This window comes from Coenobita brevimanus, chromosome 42 (genome assembly GCF_032717465.1).
Source record: "Coenobita brevimanus isolate Jiangsu-jjx chromosome 42, ASM3271746v2, whole genome shotgun sequence".
Taxonomy (NCBI): domain Eukaryota; kingdom Metazoa; phylum Arthropoda; class Malacostraca; order Decapoda; family Coenobitidae; genus Coenobita; species Coenobita brevimanus.
Genome location: NC_136995.1, coordinates 19,025,892 through 19,041,351, shown reverse-complemented (window position 1 = coordinate 19,041,351; position 15,460 = coordinate 19,025,892).

Here is a 15,460-nt window from a genome sequence, read left to right as displayed (position 1 = left end):
ATGTGCCTGGGGTCTTAAGTTATCTCCTTTGCTTGTAGTACCGAGTTCGAATGAAGGTGAACTTGTCGAAAGCGTTTGAGATATAAGAGAAAAAACTCAGTCGTCAAAAGTTAATGAGCTCAACTCCATCAACCCAAAAGGTCTGTCCTGTGCTGATTAAAACTGTCTGATTTTAAGCCCCGTCCACATTAAATGCCTGCTGACGTGGGCTGAAGCGAGCAGGAACTGCAATGGGTGACAGTGATGCTGAATTCCCACCGGCACATGTCTGCGCCAGCATGCATTTAGTGTGGACGATTCCTTAGCCAGAACAGAACAAAGGCCGCCTTGTGCTGAACGTGTTAAAGTTGGCGGACTGTTACCTGTGTTGGCATAAACGTTTCTTATGGTTTGAAATTGATGTTTTAAAATGAAGTCAGAGTTTCATCACACGACTCCGAGTGTAATGGTTTAAGCTGTTAAGAGGCTTCCCCTGTTGCATGTAAATCACGGGGAATTACCATAGTGTCCCTATGCAATCAGCATATCCGTTCCTCTATTGCTTTTAAATCATCCCTTTAATTTCCCACCCTTCCTCCCACAGTCTCCCACACTCCTTCTCCTACACTTCACCCACCCTCACCCTATCCCTTCCTTCAATCTCCCACACCCCCGCTCTTCCACTTCACCCACCCTCATCCTTCTTCCCCCACAGTCTCCCACACCATCTGTCCTACGCTTCACTCACTCTCACCCTCCCTCCGTCAGTCTTCCACACCCTCTACTCCACACTTCGTCCACCCTCACCCTTCCTTCATCACAGTCTCCTACATCCCCTCTCCTACGCTTCACCCACCCTCACCCTTCCTCCCTGTCTCCCACACCCCCTCCCCTACATTTCATCCACCCTCATCCTTCCTCCCTCACATTCTCCCACACCATCTCCCATATACTTCATCCACCCTCATCCTTCCTTTCTCACGGTCTCCCACATTATCTCCCCTACACTTCACCCACCCTCACTCTTCCTCTGTCACAGTCTCCCACATCCTCTCCTACACTTCACTCACCCTCATCTCTCCTCTCTCACCGTCTCCCACACCATCTCCCCTACACTTCACCCACCCTCACCTTTCCTTATTCAGTCTTCCACACCCTCTCTCCTACCCTTCATACACCCTCTTACCCCTGTTGCCCCTTGATCTCTTCAGCGCCGGTACCAGTATTGTATCTGTCTGCCCAATATCCACTATACTCCTTTTATGTTACCTTGGACTAAAACTTCGCTCTTTTGCTGCTTATTTCACGTAGCTCAGTTGCAGAATAACAGCACAGCAACTGTACCTCCTTTTGCGCAACACCTTTTCGTGACTAGCATCCTATTTTAGTGCTAAGCTTTTGTTAAAACCCAGCATTCAGTGTGGAGAGACGGCAGTTTTAGGCCAAGTTAGAACAAAAATACAATAAAAACATTCGATTTATTCACACTCAGCAATTTATGCATATGTAGTAAAATTCATAGACAGATTTCATGAGCTTTCCATTCGCCATCACTCCCTCTAAGCCATCTTTTTATTGGTATTGTTGGCAACAAAATCCTGACATTCTCCCTGCATCTCTTTCCTTTATTTTGAAAAACAGCGTGTCGTGCTTAAACCTTAACGCGCAAAAAAGAAAGGAAATCCATTTTTGAAAATGATTATTACTGAGGCAGTTCGTGACAGAATGTGCCATGCTTTTCTCTAGTGTTGCAGACTAAACTCGTGTGTGGAATGCTGAATGTTCTGGTAATAGTAATCCATAATAATACTCGTTTTTTTTTTTTTTTCTTTTTTTTCTTTTTTACGTACATACTTTTTTCCGGCATTCATCCAGCATTCCCAGTAATTTTCTAATGCCCTCTGTTTCTGTACTTCTCTTTCATAATCCTTTCTTTCTTAATGCTCCAGCATTCTCACCTTCCTGTCCAACTTTCCCTTTATATCCTTTTCTATAGTTCCTGCAGTTTTCTATCACAATTACCATCAGGTCTTTTCTTCATTCTGTAGTCTTCTTCTAGCATCTCTAATTCTCTGTTGTCTTTCCTATTTTTCCTCCCGTTTGTCAAGAATCCCTTTCTGCACATCCAACCTTCTGACTATCCTCCCCTACCCCTGCCTGTCCCATGTGGAGAGACTTTCCTCCGGTTAGCAGATTACCTCCAGGGTTTTCTCCACCACAGTAATGGCAGGGACTTACAGTAGTTCTCTCTCTCTCTCTCTCTCTAAATTGGTTATGTTACCCTTCTACAGTATGTGTGAGTGTTTGATTACCTTGCTATGCTTTCCATGAGTTTTGTAGGAAATGGCTGAAATAATAGATAGAGGAATGTTATTAATGGTTCCCTTTGTGTGTGTGTGTGTGTGTGTGTGTGTAATTCACCGGGTCGGTCAGGATCACTTGATGGTCGTGATCGTCAGCTTTTACCCTCCCGGAAGGGAGCTGAGAGCTCACATAGTCCGATCTAAGGGCAAGGCTGTGACCTTCACACACGCAAACACCCGTCCCCTTGCTCAAGGGGGACAGTTACCATCCTCTTCGTCAGTGAAACTTTTCGCAACCTGAGCGAGGTGCGAACTCCCGTCTACCAGATGGCAAGCGAGAACACTACCACTGAGCCAGCGAGCGGTGTGTGTGTGTGTGTGTGTGTGTGTGTGTGTGTGTGTGTGTGTGTGTGTGTGTGCGCGCGTGCTTGCACGCGCAAGTTGACGGATCAGGTTATGTGGCTGCCCTTCATGTCAGACCTTGTCCTGCAACCGATTGTTATCAATATCATGTCATTTTATCCTTGGCTAACCCTCAACACTTCCACCAACTTTGGTCCAGATCTGATGTAAACTCTTTGTTGTACACACACACACACACACACACACACACACACACACACACACACACACACACACACACACACACACACATGTAGACAGCAAAACAGTACACCCTGCTCTTCCACACCAGGATGTAATAAACTGTGCCTCAACAGCATCTGACCCATGACCTGTGCAGCTAATAAGTGACGGAAGTTGTTTTGATCTATCGCACGCGCTTCCGTCTATTTGGTCGCATCCACACCATGTGCTTGCAGGCGTGGCCGAAGTAACCTAAAGAAGTTCTCGCCCGCGTCCAGTGGGGCCACCTCTATGACTCCAAACTGCCGCCAACACCAGCAAGCATTTGATGGGGAGGCGGCATTACACCAGTCACACACTTCCGGCTGGACATAAACCCAGCTTGGTAACAGCAACTCCACACATACCTACCCCTTTTACTGAACTTGTCGACTTTCCAGCAGCTGCATATCACTTGAAGGGTAGAGGAGTAGGAGGAGAGGAGGTTTTAAGAAGATTTCCCCCTCCCCTTCCCTTTGCCTAACAGCAGGCCCACAATTTGGCCATAACTAGATGGCCCCGACAGGAACACTGGCTCGCTGTTTCCTCACTTCCTCCACTTTACACCTGCGCCCCCTTCCAATTTACACAGGGTAGGTCAGACTTGAGAGAGAGAGAAAGAGAGAGAGAAACTGCATAGTGGGTAGGAAGGGAAAATGAGCTAGGGAGAAGAAACAAGAAAAAACAGCATGAATATGTAGAAACGAAGTGACAGTCAATGCAAGTACAGAACGGAGCAGTGAAGGGAGAACAGAGGGAAGACAAGAACCAGAAACCAGGGGAGGAATAGATTTTTTTTTGTCTTTTAATTCTTATACATAAACTTTTGTCGTGTGCAGTGTTGTACACCATGTATTGCACTCTCGACTGTGCAGATCTGTTCTCTTACACATTCACTCACAGACACTATAGAGACATTAACACGACTACACATCTCTACATGCATACAGACACATCCTAACACACGTACACACAGATCTCGTCCCGCCGTGTGTGTGTGTATAAGAGAGTGAGGAGGCGTGTGTGTACGGTGATGAATGAGGCAGGAGGGAGGAAGGGATGAGGCAGGGATGGAGGCATTGGGCAGTGGGTAAGTAGAGAGAAATGTGAAGAAGATAGAAAGGATGAGACGGAGAAAAGAGGTAGTAACATACTAGGAGAGTAGGAGGAGGAACTGAAGGAATGTAAGGAAAGAAGGGGGGGGGGAGGAAAGAGGGGAAAAGGAGCAGAAAAAATATTGGACATCAGGAGGCAAGGAGTGTAGAGAAGAGGAAACCTTTGTAGTGAGAGAGAGAGAGAGAGAGAGAGAGAGAGAGAGAGAGAGAGAGGAGGGGGTATATGAAAATACGAGCCATTGAGTGATTATCTTGTTGGCTACAAGTATTGTGCCTATATTACTGAAGTTAATGTTATATGACTGTACTAAAGGATGTGGGGGGTGGGATGTGTGTGTGTTGGGCAGTGTGCGTGTTAATGTGTGTAATAACTGCCACAATTAGACTCAATGTGTGTATGTGGATGGGTTGTGTGCGTGTGGGTAATGTGTTTCTGGAAGTCAGGTATATAAAATAAGTGTGTAAAGTGGATTAGTATGTGGTATTTTTCATCATGGTGTTTGTGTTCGTGTATTTAAAGCAAGTGGCAGTGCTGATATCAACAGTCTCTCAGACGTTGCCATATATTGTCATTTTCTCGAGGGACTGGGGGAGGACGGAGGCTGGACTGGACAGAGGAAGAGAGAGAGTTCGGGCGTTAAGAAGAGGGCATTGGGTGTGGTGTGGGTGGGAGGAGTGGAAGAGAGAGGGCGTTGAGAGGAAGGCTATGGGTGTGGTGTGGGTGGGAGGGGTGGAAGAGAGAGGGCGTTCATTAGAGGACCATGGTGTGGTGTGGGTGGGAAGGGTGGATGAGAGAGGGCGTTTACGAGAAGACCATGGGTGTGGTGTGGGTGGGATGGGGGTGGCGTGGATCAGACGTGAGGGCTGTTGTTAGGAGGCTTTATAGAGCTAATTACTTAATAGTTTTACTTAACCTTAATATCCATTTACATATTACTGATGCAAACTGGGTCTGTATTAAAAACACATGTACCATACAAAACAATATCAAGTATAAACATGGAATTAAACTCGGCAAAAAATTCCCTTTGTTACATGCGACCTGTGATGAAGGTTGGTTATACCGGTTTCGGCGGTTTTCTGGAACAAGGCTGATTTTACTAAGCATAGATAATCATTGAAATAGAGGTGTTAACTTTATTTTGGGATAATAATCATTACTGTCATATGGCACAGCGCGGTGGTCGAGTGTTTAACATTGCTAGCTACGAAGATGTCGGCCCGATAGAGCCAGGATTCGAATCTTGATGCGGGAAGATGTTATCATTGGATTCAGATGTCTGTCCATCCTTTGTGGGTTGGTAAGTAAATGAGTATGTAGGGTAAGTACTAGGAAGGTAACTGGTAACCTGGATGATGTAGTCGCCCTGTACCCCAGAAGAGTGGATGAATAACCCATCATAGGCTCAAAGGCCTAAGATACGGAGGTGAGCATACGGCTGAGCGCCTCATGGTGTCCATGCTGAACATACTGTACCTCAGTACGGCAGATATCAGATTTACTGTATACGTTAAGTAGAGATTCCCAAGTATAACTTATTTTTCGAGGGAATGGGGTGGGGGATTCCATCAGTCTTGTGGCTGCTACAATTTCTCAGCTAAGCATAATCGTTTCATGCTGTCTGTACAGAGGAAAATGACAAAGTGCGGTCATGTCAACGGAAGGGCGAAGAGAAAGTCAGTGTCCCTTTGATGGGTAAGGTTTCCCAGCTAACATCATCGTCTTGCGGCCATTTAAGACAAAATACGGTTTGTCTCTTATATGTGTGCTACGGTCTACGATAATTGCTCAGACTGCAAGTACACTTCAGTAGTTAAGGAGAATTATCACTTTTGGAACAGTTTGGAAATGTTTTACTTTAATGACAACGGAAAAGTTACGAGTATGAGAACATTAATGGCAGTAACGATATGATACCATTTGGCTGGTAATGAAACAGTGCACTATATACGAAGCAGACCCGTACGTGGGATATGTCAGTCAGGATAGAGGGATGAGCTGAGCCCATTATTGGGGGGAGGGGGAGGACGAGGTGCGGTCACGTCGCCTTCCCCTTTACTCCTCACGAGAAGTAGCCCCCGCCAACCCCACTTTTTTTTTATTCATCAACTCGCATGCAGGGCAGTGCACCCATTTAAACTAATAGTTACAACAGACACTACATACGACAGTTGATGACTGTTTGGTTTACTGTATATACCGTATTGCATGTGTTACTCTTCAGTCCCTCTCACAGTAGACAGTACGTCCATTCCGCCACTGAATGCCACTGTCTTCAACTCTATGCACAACATTGTGCTGAAATCATGCTTTGATGTAGGAAGAAATAGGATGCGAATTGGAATGCGCGCGCGCTTATTGTACCCCTTCCATGTAAAACGGGATAACTTTGTAAATAGTTCATACACTGCACGGTGTTATTTATCATTACGCCATTATTACCTTCACACATTAAATAATACAGTTATTAGATTATAAAATTTCTTTTTTTGCCCGTTGTGGTAGTCAACGAACACAATGCAACAACAATACTCTTCATAATGCTTTGTCACAAAGTTTTCGCGAATATATTTCACTAAGTGTACAGCACTTTACATAAACCTGCAAATAAAGATGCAACAGAAGAGGTGCATCATAATAATATAAATGTCACTTGAAGAACAGTAATGGCACAGCCACATAGTAGTGTTGGTTGTGGCAGTGTGTTGCCGAGATGCTCTCAGCATTGTGCACAGCAGCCTGGACTGCAGATACAACGACCCACACCAAACACTTGCACCTCCCACATTATCATGAAGATACATGTTTATGGACGAAGAACGAGACATCGGAAAATTCCTCCACTCTCCTTTCTTCTTGCAGTAACATACTGTAATTACGACACGAAATTGATGGTAAGGTTGACTGGGGGACAACAGTCCTTATATCCGCCGCCTGGCCAGCACGCCCAGCCCTAGCCCCGCCACCACTGTGACTGAACACATACACACTCAGGGCCAGGGTTGGCAGGTCGATAGGGTCTACTCCCGCCCAACCCACCCGTAAAATAGCCCAATAATAGCCCAAACATTGCTTATGAAGTAATGCCATCCACAGCGTAGCCTCAATATACGTCTTCCCCCCCCCCCTCCTTTACCTACTTCCCTGCGCGTGTGTTCATCCACAAAAAATACCTTTTACAACCATAGCATTACGTGTAGTGAGTAAAGCTTAATGTGGATGCTAGTTTCCGTTCATAGACTTCAGCATGCATGAATCCGTCGGCCATAGTGAATGGTCTTTCTAAGTGCTGCTCGATCTCATGCATCTCTCTGCCCAGTTCTTTATCCCTGAGGTCACAGTCTCTGACCTCATTTCAGATCTTATTCGGTCAGCCTTTCGAAACCCTATGTATAAATAATGTGTTCATAAGTATTAATCTGTGTGTGTGTGTGTGTGTGTGTGTGTGTGAAGCAAATCTCCTGAGACTGCCAGAACATTATTACTACAGAGACCATCATGTACGTACTGTGATCCATACAGTGCCAGAAAAGCGAAGAAAAAATTCTAAAGTTACCTCACAGCTTACACTGAATAGTGTAGAGACGTTTCCCTGTGGTGGCACCGGTAAAACCGATCGGCTCCTCTGTCCGGTGAAATCAACGTCTCTCATCTCCCTGCCAATCCCTCAGAAGGTGGATGGTGGACTGCAGGAGAAAGGCAGTTTAAACCTGCACTCCACAAGGTTCACGTTCCAGATGAGCCTGGGACAACTACTACTACTACTACTACTACCACCACTACTACTACTACTACCACCACCACTACTACTACTGCTACCACTACTACTACTACTACTACTACTACCACTACTACTACTACTACTACCACCACTACCACTACTACTACTCCTATTCCTACTGCTGCTGCTGTTGCTGCGGCTGCTGCTGCTGCCAAAAGAAGCCAGTAACCCTCAGCTCACAGTTCCTTAAATGTTCACATTATCATTGTTCGGCTTTACAGATTTCGTAATGCCTCTTTCCCGGCAATGTAATTTGCACATCACACCTTAATTACCCTCTTGTTTGCTAATAATGCAAACCATGTCGATAATAAAGGGATATAAATAATATAAAAGATGATTTTCTGGCCTAATAGCTAAGGCATCCGCTAAGAATGTCATTACGAAGCCTCTTACGTCATTTAGAATACGTGCCTTTAAACTAGCCCTGTTGTATGGTACTGGCCTTAAATCTGGCCCTGTTGGCGGGAACACAGCAACCTTGGTAACCCTGCAATCACCACCACACCCCGCCTGGCTCGGCCCTGGCCAGGTTGCCAGATTTCTTCCAGCAAATGTAGTATTTATGTGTGTACTCGTAAAATTTTCTTTAGTAGGGAAGTTACCTTTTTTGGCTGAATATATAAAGATTATTCTGACACTATAAATATACGCATTTCATAGGTATATGTGACACGGGTGACTGAATTTGCGGTAAAATTATAGGCTAAGGTTGGACTGGCAGTGGAGGGTTGTGAGGTGGGTGGGGAGTGTTACCTGATGCGGAGGGGGAGCCCGTACCAGCCCTTCACCAGGGGAACTAATACCAAATTTATTCTTGTTGCTTCCATGCAGTTTATGTTACGAGAACAGCTGACTAATGCAGGGGTTTATGAAACGTCTCTTCCGACCTGAATAACGCTGACTAGAGATTAAAAAAAAAATGTCATAAGCCATTCGTAGTAGTGAAGTTATGAGGCTCCTATAACCCTGATAAATCCAGTAATCTACCACCAGTGTACCCAGTCACGTACTATACTTAAGTGATTTAAACACGTTCATTCCTGCTAATACCAGTTGTGTAATTTGAAAAAATAAATCAATCATTGCCTCCACACGACAGGAAACGGAGAGAGAGAGAGGGGAGGGAGGGAGTGGGCTGAGGTGAATAAGAGGGAGGAAAGATGGGAGGTTTATTACTATTTGGTTAAGTGGATTATTTTTTACGACTCTCTCTCTCTCTCTCTCTCTCTCTCTCTCTCTCTCTCTCTCTCTCTCTCTCTCTGAGGTGAATAAGAGGGAGGAAAGATGGGAGGTTTATTACTATTTGGTTGAGTGGATTATCTCTCTCTCTCTCTTTCTCTCTCTCTGTCTCTGTCCCGTATCAGGTCGTAGGTGGGTCAGGGGGAAGGTAGGGCAGATATAAGGCACAGGTGGTTAGAGGAGACAATGGTTTGGTGTAGGTTTGGTTGTTTATTTGTTGTGGACATGCGTTACCGTGTGAGCCTCCATCCTGCAGGCTCAGTGGCAGTCAGAAGGGCTCGAACCCATTCCAGAGCGACCCTGGAATGTGATGCCATTACCAAACCGACCCAGCTAAGTCGCCGCCACTCTCCCTTTACTCACACATTATCAGCCCATCACACACGCCTCGCTCGGCTTCACTCCCCTACCTCTCGCTCCTCAGGCTATTGAGAGAGAGAGAGAGAGAGAGAGAGAGAGAGAGAGTGTCACAGGATAGTGTTCTGAATGTTCACTTGGATAAAGATAATTGTTTTGCTTCATTTCAGTGTAATATGATTGCCTGTTGTTCTGCAGCCATTATTAATAGTTTAATGTAGCTGGTTTCTTGTGTAATGAAAATTAATGATAATGTGGGGAGTTATATATACCGGTATTAAGAATGAGAAGGAGAAGGGTTGAGATTACAAAAGGATTAGTGAAGGAGGGAGAAACCAAGGCGAGGGGAGGTGATGAAGGGGGATTGCGGAATACATTATACCAGGGTTACGAAACGGATATGGGGAGGGGGAGGAAGGAGAGGAAGAAGTGAAGAAAGGTTACGTTGAATGAGAAAGTTTGGGTGATAATAAGGAAGAGCTTTGGGTGATAATAAGGAAGAGCTTTACGAAATAAGGGGGGAGTTTGCACAGAGTGAAGTAATTAAGGAAACTGAATCAGAGTGAGACAAGTTGTGTGATAAATCCTTGATAATAAAAAACTGTAAACTGTTAATGGGGATGGTTATATCAAGGTTAACACAGCCACGACTGACACCTAGACACGTCGTTCAATAGCTAAACCGGATCCATTAGCAAAGACGACTCGCCTATGGCGAATGGCGAAGCAAAATTCTTGCCCATAGGACAGGAAGCCGGAGACTTTGCTTGTTACTTACCTCTTTCCTCCTTCCTTTCCCACCGCCTACCTTCCTGCCCCTCATCTCCAGCATTCCTCCCTGCATCCCTACTGGTGGTGAAGTCAAGCTAAGAGTTCAAAGCGATCACCATCACATTCACCTGGACACCCTAATTTACTTTTGTCCCGCCCATACCATCCCTCTCACCTCATACCAACTCTGCCCCATACCTCTCCTCAGGCTGAGTGTGTGTGTGTGTGTGTGTGTGTGTGTGTGTGTGTGAGAGAGAGAGAGAGAGAGAGAGAGAGACAGGAGGGGTGGAAATGGCTTACTGATGTCTGATTGATTAACCTGTCGTTCAGGGAGGCAGCATTGGTCAGGGTGAGGGCGAGACTGAGGGTGGGGGTCGGGGCGAGGGTGCGAATGAGGGGTAAGTTTGAGACTAAAGAGCTGAAGGAAAAGGTAGTGTTTCATTAGGGGAGTAAGAAGGAGAATGAAGAGTAGAGGAAGAAATATGAATATGAAGAGGCACAAATGAGAATGTGAGCGGACACGAATGAAAAACAGGTGATGGGAGACAGGGAATGGACACGAGGAGAGGACGATTAAGTGGAAATAGAGAAACAAGGAAAGGAAAATGATGAACAGAGATTAGGAGGGAGAGAGGAATTTGAAGAGAAGGGAATAAGAATGCGGAAAGTTGGCATCAAAGGGAACCTTATTTTCCCCAACTTTGTTCCTCCTCACTGCCTCTCCTCTTCATCCTGCTTCTTAACTCACTCTTTTTCCACCCATTCCACATTACCTCCTCTTCATCCATCTCTTCTCCCTGTTCCCAGCCTCTCCTCCCATCTCTACTCCCTTCTTCCTCCCTGTCCTCCCATCACCTTACCCATTCCATCCATCCCTCACCCACTCTCTCCCTGCAGCCTCCCCACCTGCCTCCCCACCTGCCTCTCCTCCCTCCTCCGCACCCTCCTCTCCTTCCTCCCTGCTTCCCGCCCGCCTTTCCTTCGTCTCACAGAACATTCGTCAGTTTGCTTTATTATTGGTTGTTCCTTCCATTGTGAAAATGTTGAGAGAGAGAGAGAGAGAGAGAGAGAATAAGAAAACGCAGAATTTATGAGAGAAGAATACAGTATAATGATATCCTGACTAAAATTATGTAAATGAATAGGAACGAGTGAATAAGAATGAGAACATAATTAGGAGAAAGCACAGAGGGCGATGAAAGAAGTGACATAGATAGATATGAGAAAAATGCAGATAAAGAGAAGAATGAGGGAAAGAGGAAAAGAGATTTGGCATTTGGGAATAGACATGGAGAAGAGAAAAATACAAAAAGGAATGAAGAGAGGAGGGACAGAGGTGAACAGTCTGCACAAAGGAGCATAGATGATGTCATAATATACGGATAAATAGAGACATGAGCAGATAAGAGCGAGGTAGAGTACCTGGTGATGGAATAGGAAAGGAGGGGAAATATAAGAAATAAAAGAGGGAGGAGGGAAAGAGGTAATAAATCAGAATATTCTCGCCATATTTTTCAAGATCAAAGGTAGTGATTAGAGCGGGTCCTGCCTGGAATATTTGATGAGAGAGAGAGAGAGAGAGAGAGAGTTAAATATTTCCATTATTCGTCAAGAAATTTACAATACATACCCGTAGAGCTTAAAGAATATGATGTACCGTTAGCTACAAGTCAAAGAAAAATAAAAGACATAAACCATTGTAAAATATTTTCCGCACACTGAATCCTGATACACAGAAACAAAATAATCTCCATTAGAATTGTAAATGGATGTGATGATTGACGTATTACCAGAGACTGTTGGATGGGAATAATGTTTGTGCTGTAAGATTTGACTTGATAATGCATTATATTTATCGTTGAATAAATCCTAAACAAACATGGCTCTGCGTTAAAATAAACTATCTACGTTAATCAGTGCAGTAACGGGTGTTGGAAAGGGACGCCGTCGCCGTCGTGTCATGGCATCGATATAACCCGGCGACTCAACTGCCTGGACTGGAAAAAAAAAAAAAATCCTTATCCCCAAAGAGAGGATGGTGGACTGCCGAAGAGTAGTTTAAACCTGCAGTTCACCGGGTTCACGTTTCAGCCACAGTGCAGTAACATATGTCTTCTATATTTTAGTCTCGCAAACGCCACACTTTTATATTAAGCTTAGGATAGAGCCCTGGGGTGGGTTTCTTGAACGTATTTACGATTGATTCCATGTTGTAACTTAGGCTTGTCTCTGCGGGAACAGCGAGATACATGAGGAGATCCTGGCGTCTCCCTTCTTTGTCCTTCCCACTAAAACAAAAGAAATAAACGTGCGCTAATTTTCTTTTCGTAACCAAGATAAGTATTTCTAGGAGGAACAAGAGATATAGGAAGACTCTGAACCTAGCTTTCTTTGTCTTCCCTTAGGAAAAAAAAAAAGTTACGACAGGGAATTGCTCGTAAGTTTGCGTTTGTCAGCCTTGTTGTGAAGTGTCTGAATTTTAGTAATTGATATTCGGCTGCATTGCCAAAAATGAAAGAAACAAAAGAATTAAAAGAAGAAAGGAAAAGAAAGAAAATCGTGAATGTTGCGATTGTGGGGTTATTGTGTTAATGGAAACAAATATAACGGAATGTGTGTGGCAGTTAGTGTGAAAGTTGTGAAGGTTGTGGCTGATATTTTGAACCTTAACGGATGAGAGAGAGAGAGAGAGAGAGAGAGAGAATATTACACAAGAATGCGTAGTTACTCTCAATTCAAATTAATAACAGAAATATCCTTTATCATCTGGATTGAGTATTCTCACATTGGTGTATTGTCAAGGCCTCTCGCGGGCTGCTGTTTATGCTGACCTCGGTTGTCTGTCGCTGTGTATTTCATGTGTTTTATGGCCCGTGTTCCTGTGTGTGTGTGTGTGTGTGTGTGTGTGTGTGTGTGTGTGTGTGTGTGTGTGTGTGTGTGTGTGTAGTTGCGTGCTTGTCTGAAGATGTTATATTGGTTTATGGCCTTATTAATCTCAGTGTAACAGCATGTGGTTTTATTATTGTTTATCTGTAAACTTAACGAGGTGCTGGAGAAGGACGCCTGCATGTGGTGGCACTGATATAAACGAGTGTTGGAGCTGCCTCTCCCCAGAAACGAGAATCATGCGCTGCGGGAGAAGGCCAGCTTTTGGTTTGCAGTTCACCGGGTTCACGTTCAGGTGAGCCCCGGGTTGCATCTGCCACCACCACCACCACCACCACTTCTACTGCTACCACTACTGCTACAGCCACCACCACCACCACTTCTACTGCAACAACTACTACTACTACTGCTACAACCACCACCACCACCACCACCACCACCACTACTACTACTATTAATACTACTACTGCTTCTACTACAACTGCTACTACTACTACTACTACTACTTTACCGTTTATTCTTCACTTTTTGGTAGAGGACATGTTTATAATTATTTTTTGTCTTCGAGAGTTCCGTAGAGGCGGCTGGAGACTTGACCCCGTACATACACACACACACACACACACACACACCTTTTGTAGCGTTTTTTTTCCTGATTTTTAATTAATTCCGGTTTTATGCTTTGCCTGCTTATCATTTCGATTGTTTTTACCTTTACGGAATATGTATAAGAACATAAGAAGCGAGGCAGCTCCAACAAGAGTGATCAAACTTCTAGAATAAGACAAGGATAGCAAAGAAGACATTCCTCTCTCTCTCTTTCTCTCTCTTTCTCTCTTGTTTCCTCTCCTTTCTTTACTTCTCCCTTCCTCTCTCCCTTTTTCCTCCACTCTCCTCTCCCTCCACCTTTTCCCTTACCCCTTCCCCTCCCGCCCTCATAAGTCAGCTGCCCCCGCCCTGCACTTCTCTCGCCTGTCCTCTTCATCCTTTACATACCTGGCTTTTTCCTCTTCGTACTCCTCTTGCTTCAGTTCTCTTTCTCTCTTTCCTTTCTTCCTCACATATTCTCTTTCACACATCCTCACTTCTCCTCTTTGCTGTGTGGTGTTTTCTTTCATACCTAATTGTTTTGTACCGCATTTTTGCTTCGGTTCCTTTTTTTTTTCTTATTGCATACCTCATTTATTATAACGGCATATTTTTCTGCGTTTTCTCTGTAATTTTTTTTTTCATTTTTCTGTACTGCAGGTAAAGGTTAGACTGAATTCTCTGGCACATTCTGTTGATAACGCTGTATTGAGGGTTCTTTGCCCTTTTTATTAATCATATTCACCTCAATTTATAGTGGGAAATAGGGTAGGATGATGATGATGATGATGATGATGTGTGTGAAAGTGTTATGCACGGCTACACTCTTTATCATTTTCTTGATCATTATAGCTTTTCCTTCATCATTTCACAGTACCTCCATCGCTTTCCTGCTGCATGTTTTGCTCTCTCTCTCTCTCTCTCTCTCTCTCTCTCTCTCTCTCTCTCTCTCTCTCTCTCTCTCTCTCTCTCTCATTTGCCACATCACTTTCCCTTTTCTTCTTTTCATCCTCATCATTTTCCTCACCCCGTTAGGTAGTGTTTCCCATGGCACCGTATTCCCTCCTTGTCTTTAGTAAGTGTGAGGGTGAGGCTGGTAAAGGATGAGAGTGAGGGTATTTGTTAGTATGAGTGTGATCGTTGTTGATAAGGGTGAGATTGTGTCATTGTGAGTACGGGGATGAGGGTGAAGTTGGTGAGGGTGAGAGTGAGTGTCAGTATGAATGTCAGGGTGAGTGATAGTGAGGGTAAGGGTGTGAGTGACTATACAGAGGGTGGGTTAGCGAGGATGAGGTCACAACACTTGGCCCATATATGCAAAATCCTGTACACTCACACGCCCATCACCGCCTCCACCCACACCACAGGGATACCTTTTTATTTTGGTATTTGGCCATTTTGGGGAGTTAGTTAAGGGTCGTTATTTGAGGTGATTATCCTTAACACGTCAAGCCTTTACCCAAAAATTATGGTTAGTTTGCCGCTCAGAGTCTGCGTTCACCGAAAATACTGTCCTTTTATACCTGCGTTTGTGAACAGTACTTATTCAACCACATTGATACAGACAGACAGATAGACAGACAGACGAACAGACAGATATACAAGGAAAAAGACAAGGTAGAAGACAGACACATAGACAAGAAGACATTTAGAAGACCGACAGACAGACAGACAAGACAATGAATGACCGGCAGGGAGATAGGCGAACACAGGCAGACAGACAGGGGTACAGACAGGTAAACAGATAGACAAGCACCACCCTTTGTTAGTGTTCACACCAGATCCTTGAGGCGAGATAGATTACATAGGTAGA